We start from the raw sequence: 7714 nt of genomic DNA, 5'->3' as shown, positions 1-7714 counted from the left end.
TCCTAAATATTTTTTTTTTAAATTGTACCCTCTTTTCAAATTTTTGGAAAAAATTGTATCTTTTTAAGTTTTTAAGTGATTAATCACTTCCCTCCCCACACTTAGATCATGCAATGTCCTCATTGAATTTATAATTCTAAAAATAGTAATAAAATGAAAGACATAATTGAAAATAAGGGAAAGAGTGATGCTACTCGATTGTAGGTTCGTAGAATAATTGCGGAACACTTTGCGGATTTCATTGAATTCAATATAAACAACATGACAAGAATTTGTTAAACAATGCAAAATATAACGCAAACATAATATTTTATTAATAACTTTCATCACTTTATCACTTCAACACTTAGGAGTTATATTGTTCTTACATTCATAAATAAATAGTAAACAAATAACGAAACACTTAGAAAATATAATCCTAATAAATAAATAGGGATAGGTAGTTTGATTATATAGTCGGTTGCGTGACTTATTCTTCCATTGGGATCACTCCGTAGGCTTATTTTCCCCGCACTTATTCTTTTCAATTGCATTTAATATTTTTTACTTTGCTCTAAGAAACCCAATGTGGTGTCAAGACCCCTACGAAAACATATTTCAAATTTAACGTTGAAATCATGAATTTCCCTCCTCACTTCTTCACTTATTTTGTATTGTTCTTTCAAGAATTCCACCACTATCTTATCAACGGTAAACTCATCATCATCTTCTTTATCTATCTTAATAATTTTCACATTTGCTCGCAGAACTCTAGCTCTAGGGACTAGTGGAATAGTTTTAATAAGAGCACCATAACGAATGATCAAAGTATTATTTCCATAGTTAATGGTGGCACAGGCGGTAGCTAGAAACGGTGATTCTTTTAACACCCCATCAAAATCGCCATTGACGGTGATGTTAACTCTGGTCCCAGTGCATGGCTTAACTTCTAAGTAGCAGTAAAGTTCTACAGTGGAAGCATAATATATAAGTACCTAAGAAAAAATATGCTTAAAAGTGTCAACCAAAAGGTTGGTGAAGTTCATAGGTTTATCAATAATAACCAGTAAAGTGTTTTAGACCACAAGATTTAGTTATAATGTTTGATGTAGCAACATCGTTCCAAGTAAATGCCGAAGTTATGATATCAAACTAAACAAAGTTACCCTATGACACCTTGAACTGTCAGTGTCATTGAAATCATTATTATGTAACCAAAGACCAACGGTCAACTGGTTAGAGACGTCGCTCCCAATAGGCCTACTCACAATAACTACGTTTGTGTTAGACTAAGCAATTAACGATATCATGGTAGGAATTTAGCATGAAACTAAGCATGGCAGGACAGTTAAACAGTTTCGAGTACTTGTGTCTAAGCGTAAAAAAGTTTTAAAAGCAAGCACGTGTCTCACTCCAAAGTTTAAAATAAGTATATAAAGAAAGTTAAAAAGTGGGGCTATGAAGTTCACCTTAACAACAGATGAAGTTATTTCCACGGATGTAAATGAACGAGAGTAAACGACCGGGATCTCAACCTAGAGATATAAGTTTGGTCATTAGTTTGTTCAATCCGACAAAGAGTGTGTCAATTATAATAAAGTTTAATTCACGCTTATGTATTTAATTAAATATCCTTTATTTAAATGATGTTTTATTAATATAATATTAATAGTTGGTTTCTATTTTAGAAAAATTTCCACTTATTATGTGTATATAGGAATACCACACTTTTAGTATTATACATCATATGTGTTATTATACTTATTAGTTTATTTGTGCTATTAATATATTACTAATTAGTAAAGTATTATATGATAAATAATAATTTAGTTAAACTAGGATGTTGTGATATAAGATAAGTTTATATGTTATAGTATTATTGTATAATATTATCATCATCACTTTATTTAATATATTAGATATATTATATGTTAAATGATTTAGATAAGTTCTATCTTTCAAATTCTTCCAAATTTTATTTTATCCTTTATCTAAATTGTAACCTATTTTAAAATTATCATTATCATCTTATCACATTAGCCTCTTAACTATATCCTAATCTTAAAGACTTTTATTCTTAAACAAGCTATTATTATTCATAATTATTATCTTTTATATTTAATTCCAAATCTTATCACCTTGATATTTTCATATTTATACTTATCACAATCATACATGTTTCATATTAAAGTTATCAACTTTTACATTCGTATTTATAATCTTATAAATTTATACTTAACATCATCACCTTCACTCAATTTCAACGTACAAGAAATCAAAACAGAGCATTCATTTTTTATAAAAGTTTATGTTTAAATACATATTAAATATTTATTTGTCTCATCAAACTTGGATGTTTATTTCAAAAAGGTTTGTATTCGATTTCGAGGTTATATTCAAGTTTAACATAGTTTAAGTAATACTATCATAGATCAGGGACTATTAACGTAAATTGTGATATCAGTTTTGTTTCAATTCGTTGAATTCATACGCACACTGTATTATTTTAATGGTTATATCATACACACACAAACACACTATATTATTTTAGTTGAATTTGTAAGAGTGTTCATAAGCTAGGGATCATATGTGTAACTTTTGAATAGTACCATCATATTCTTTCTTTCTTTTTTTTTTCTCTGCACGACACTTAAACAGAGTATTATCATATTTAAATTCTCTTCAGTTGAATTTTTACGAGGAGATGAATTACATATGTGTTTCATTCATATTCAAATTCGTATAACATTATAATTATTATATTATCTACAATATAATTTAGTGGTATCAAATTTAAGAAGTTTAGGTTGTATTTTATACCTTCGTGTTGAACGAAAGAGATGAACGAGTGGTGTTTGTGAGCTTCGGGATCGCCAGCAAGTCGCGAGCAGCAGCTTCTACAAGGTGACTATTTGGGTGGTGGTTTTGGGTTTGGTCTCGGCCGCAGCCATAAACAGGTAACAGCAGCAAAACAGGAGTAAAAACAAAACGAAAAGTGGCGGTTTGAGATGGCTTTTAACGGTAGACAGTAGCAGCAAAGACGCAGCAACAATAGGATGTTTCGAGGGCGGTTTTGGGGCTATTTTGGCGTGCAGGAACAGCAGCAAAAACTGCAGTTTGGGTGGCGGATGTGGGCTGCAAAACGCAACAGGTGGTGGCGGTTGTAACTACAGAAAAACAGCAATAAAAGTAGCGGTTGCAGGGCTGGATTTAACAGCTTTTTGGGGCCGTTTTTTGTGGTGTAAATCGAACAGCAATGGGTGGCGATTTAGGTGGGCTTTGGCCTGTTCGATCTGTTGAAAAATAGCAACAAGAATAGCAGTAGTAGCTACACTCTTTGCAGCAGAAAGTAGCCACAGAAATAGCTGCAAGTCGTGCAGCAGGAACAGAGGGTGTGTGGTGTGGTTTGGTCTGATCGAACAACAGTAAGACAAACAAAGGGTTTCAGTTTTGGGTTGTATAGTCGACTAGTTCGACTTGTTTGTGAGGGTTGGTAGTCGATAATCAAGAAAGGGAGGAGAGAAATTTTGTTGTGAATGAATTGATTGAATGAAGTGAATGGTGAGGCTAAAGACCCTTTTTATAGATTAAGAGTCATGGTTAGTGTAGGACTCCAATTCATATTAGATTAGTTCAAGGGTTAGTCTAGTTAGTAAGGTGAGGAGTCCACCAACTTGGGTTAAAATTGACTTAGTCTTGGGATAGAATTATGGTTAGCTTAGGATTACTCTAACTTGTGTTTTTTTAATCAAATTATTCCATGTGTAACATATATAGCCGATTATTTTGTTATATACATATATACTATTTTTAACTTTTATAATACACTCTAGTCCCTAAACTTGTTTAATTATCTCTTTTTTTTTTCATTATTATTTTCTTTCAATGTACAATTTAGTTCTTGTACATTTTAATTGTATTTATTTATTTTCTTTGATGATGATGATCCAAGGTTACTGATAGTTGGTAAATAAATTACCCAAGTCTCGTTGGTTTCACAGAACTTAGTCTCAATTTTCTAACCGAATATGTTTCAAGTTTGCTTTGAACAGCATATGATTCATTCCTAAGTTTTATGTTTCGTTAACTTCTGAATAGAAAACATGACGAAAACGTTGGGTTGTTATAGATTCCCCCCGTTAAAGAAACTTCGTCCCGAAGTTTTAGGTAGACTTCTGGGATGCATCAGCGTTTGAGGATATTTCCATTTCATTTGATCTTCACGTTCCCAGTTATACTCGGGGCCTTCGCGTGAATTCCAACGGATCTTTATTATAGAAATATTGTTTTGTTTCAAGTGTTTAAGTCTTACGACCATAACTTCTACAGGTTCTTCTATGAAGTGCATTTTATTATCAATGCGGAGGTTATCCAAAGGAATAACAAGAGTGTCATCTAACTATGTTTCCACGAAAGGGATGATGATGCTATACAAGCATTTCAGTAAATTGGATACATGAAATGTGTCATGAACATTACTAAGCTCATTTAAACCTTGAGCATTCATACCGCAATACTAGGGTAGTCAACAAAGAGGAGTTTGTGGAGACCATGACCATGTAGTTTCATGGCTAGTTATTGTTATAGATAGTACTAGGTTTTAATCCTGAAAAGTAACCATAGACATGATGCCTCTGGTATTTAGGAAAGTATAATATGAATAAACGAATCGAGATGCCAGCTGAAGGGTCATTAATCAGGCTCTTATGCAAGGCAAGTCATAATTAATTAAAATGCCCTCAGAATGGTCTGAGCGATTAACGAAAGATATCGTTCAGTATATTATAATACATGTGAACTTATCCTTGGGAGAAATTTTGAAAGCACATTGTAGAATGTAACTTTATGATTATGATTTCAGTTACATGTCAAAATAGAGGTCGATTCTCGACTAGGATAACATCTAGTTGCAATAAATGAAGAGAGAAATGTTTAGAGTAAACACATAAATGTCATAAACATTTAGGGTATCTCCTTCGGATAGCGAGGATCATAGATTTCTAAAATAATCTACATTACATTTCCAAAAAGAAACTGCACAAAAGGTGTGATCTCTTAATGAGAGAGACGCCCTCGCACAGACGGGTGAGTCGATCTAGGATTCATCCTTACTCATAAGTTTAGGTGTGGATGAGAGGAACATGAATCATTGGCTATAAAGAATAGTTTACACTAGGTGAGAAAATCTTCGAAAGATGATTTCTCGTGCCACAAAATATAGAATTGATTTTTGCGAGGGTGTTGCGGTTTAGCCGTGAAATATCGGAAGTAGAAACTTCTCAACGAGCTTAAAGAAATCTCTATCTGTGATACCCACTGTAATAACAGTTAGGGTAGAAACCCACTGAGTGTATTTTCTATAACTAGGGTGACCACTGAGCGTACTTCAGACATTGATTTTACAGCCCGTATTTATGCCACGACCGATCCTAAAAGGAATAGTTGAGGAACGCAAAGAGGTATGTTGTGTTTTTGCACGGAGGATGAGAAGAAATGTGATCCAAATATAGTGTAGAGTAATATGAAAATTTTATATAATTAGTCAAAGTAATTTTGAAAAAGTTTGAGATGTTTTATGAGATAATATATACGGAACGAAGTTCTCTAGAAGTATGTACAACGTGTACCGTTTTATGTAAAACATTTTGGGCTAGTTAAACCACCCATACAAGAATTTGATACGTACTAACCAAAAATAAGTAAAGTTAATTTCAGTTACTTTATTATATAAATATATACGATTTATAAAATTTGCACGAATGGCAGTAAATATAGTTATTTATAAAATTTTGAGAGGATCACACAATAAAATAGTGTGTAATATTTTGATAAACTAAATATTCATATTTCGGAGGTTACGAGTTGGAGAAGGGTCGAGGAAAATCGAGTGAAGGACTTTGAAAATTTCGGATGACATTTGAGCAATAAATGTTACCAATGAATTTAAATATGGTTGATGACCATTATCAGGGCATAGGTTTCTTGGACCTAAAACGTTCACGTGTGAAGCTGTTGCTGACAAGTGAGGTTTGAATAATGGAGTATGAGGATGAGAAGTTATTTACCTATTGATTTTGTAAAATGCCAAACTAGTTATTACTAGTTATTTTAAGTCGGAAGACCGGTGGTGTTAATATCACCAAGTGAGTAATCTTTTGGAATAATTTAAGATTTAGAGTTATGTAAGAAAGAGTATTATTCCGATAGGCGTGGAAAATAAGATCCTCGGGTAATCCATAACTTAGAATTTGAATCGTTTAAGTGATAGTTGATGTCCAAGGACTCTGTATGGCGTGTCATGAATCGCTTGATTCTGATGGTCCTAAAGATTTCAAGATCACTTGGATATGAATATTCTGATGTTCACATAGAAAAGTATGAAGACATGCTAGAGCAGTGGCTTTTGTGGTGATTTGAAAGTTCATTTTATCACATTTTTAATAAAGCTGTGATTATTTCCAGGATGGTATAAATTCCCCAATGGGTAAGGGTGATGTAAAGACATGATGTCATGCGCCACTAACATGCGTGGATAGGTCTATTGTAACGAGTAAACCTTGCAGCTCTTATGTACCAAGAAACATAAGGTTCACTCACTAAAGTGAGCATTTAGATGGTGAGGTTATGATGTGAAATTGACGATTGCAACTTTTATCTACGTGGAGGTCTGTATGAGAAGAATATGATATTAAACACAAGTTGTTGTTAATGAGGAAGTGCCAATCTCAATGTGAGGTTAGGTAATGCAATCTAGCGGGACTGAGGTGTTGCGAGCGATATATCCGTTACTAAACGTAAGCTCTACACTTCTATAGAGTGAATAATGGTTAATTAGAGCAAGTCATGATTTTAACACTAAGGCAAAATGAAGTATTGTAAGATTTTCAGGAAGTGGTTAACGATTCAAAGGTCACGATTTATTGTTTAGATACAACAAATTACGCGATGTTTAACCTTAGGTAACACAATGATAATCACATCAATGCTACCCTTGACCATATTAAGCGTGAGAAGGATCACATGATTCCACTGTAGAGATAGAACACATATTTAAATTGAAGCCTTTACCGGCCCGATGGGAGGTTACGTTAGTTTATGATGGAATTGCTATAATATTTTTCAGACGTGATTCGGATGAATTTGGCTCATGCCGCAGCCCGCAGGCAAAAGGAGAAATTTCAGATGGTGTACCTCACCTTAGATTTTGAATTGACGGTGATCAATTGTTATTTGTGTACGACATCATTACTCGCATGGTGCAAAGTAATCGAGCGTGAAAACTTTCTCGATCATCAAAAAGATACCTGAAAGAAGGTTCTAAAAAGGTTATGCCTGTGAGTTATTTACCATCTCGTTATAGAGAACGTGATAGTGAATGTGATGTTTATAAGATCAACGTTTGAGAATGGGTTCGTGAAAATTATATGAAATTTTACACCAAGGGCGTAATAATAGAGTGAACCTGAATACAACAAGTGATGATTAAACATCAAGGATAAAGATATATGTCGTTAAGAAAAATGAATGTAAAGTTTCAAGGTTCCTTGGTTCACAACCTTTATGGCATGGCAGAGTTTGTCAATCTACTCATAAGTATGAGAACGAGTTCTACGAATAAGAAGATGATTATTTTCTACCCGTTATGTAATAACATTGGGATTTTTGAATGAATCGCATGAGAATTTTCTTTGATTCACTTTCTATTCCTCATGTCATGATATTGTAATTTCTATAT

The sequence above is a fragment of the Rutidosis leptorrhynchoides genome, chromosome 5, assembly GCF_046630445.1.
Source record: "Rutidosis leptorrhynchoides isolate AG116_Rl617_1_P2 chromosome 5, CSIRO_AGI_Rlap_v1, whole genome shotgun sequence".
NCBI lineage: Eukaryota > Viridiplantae > Streptophyta > Magnoliopsida > Asterales > Asteraceae > Rutidosis > Rutidosis leptorrhynchoides.
The sequence above is the reverse complement of the archived record's forward strand: the minus strand, read 5'-3'. Positions refer to the sequence as shown.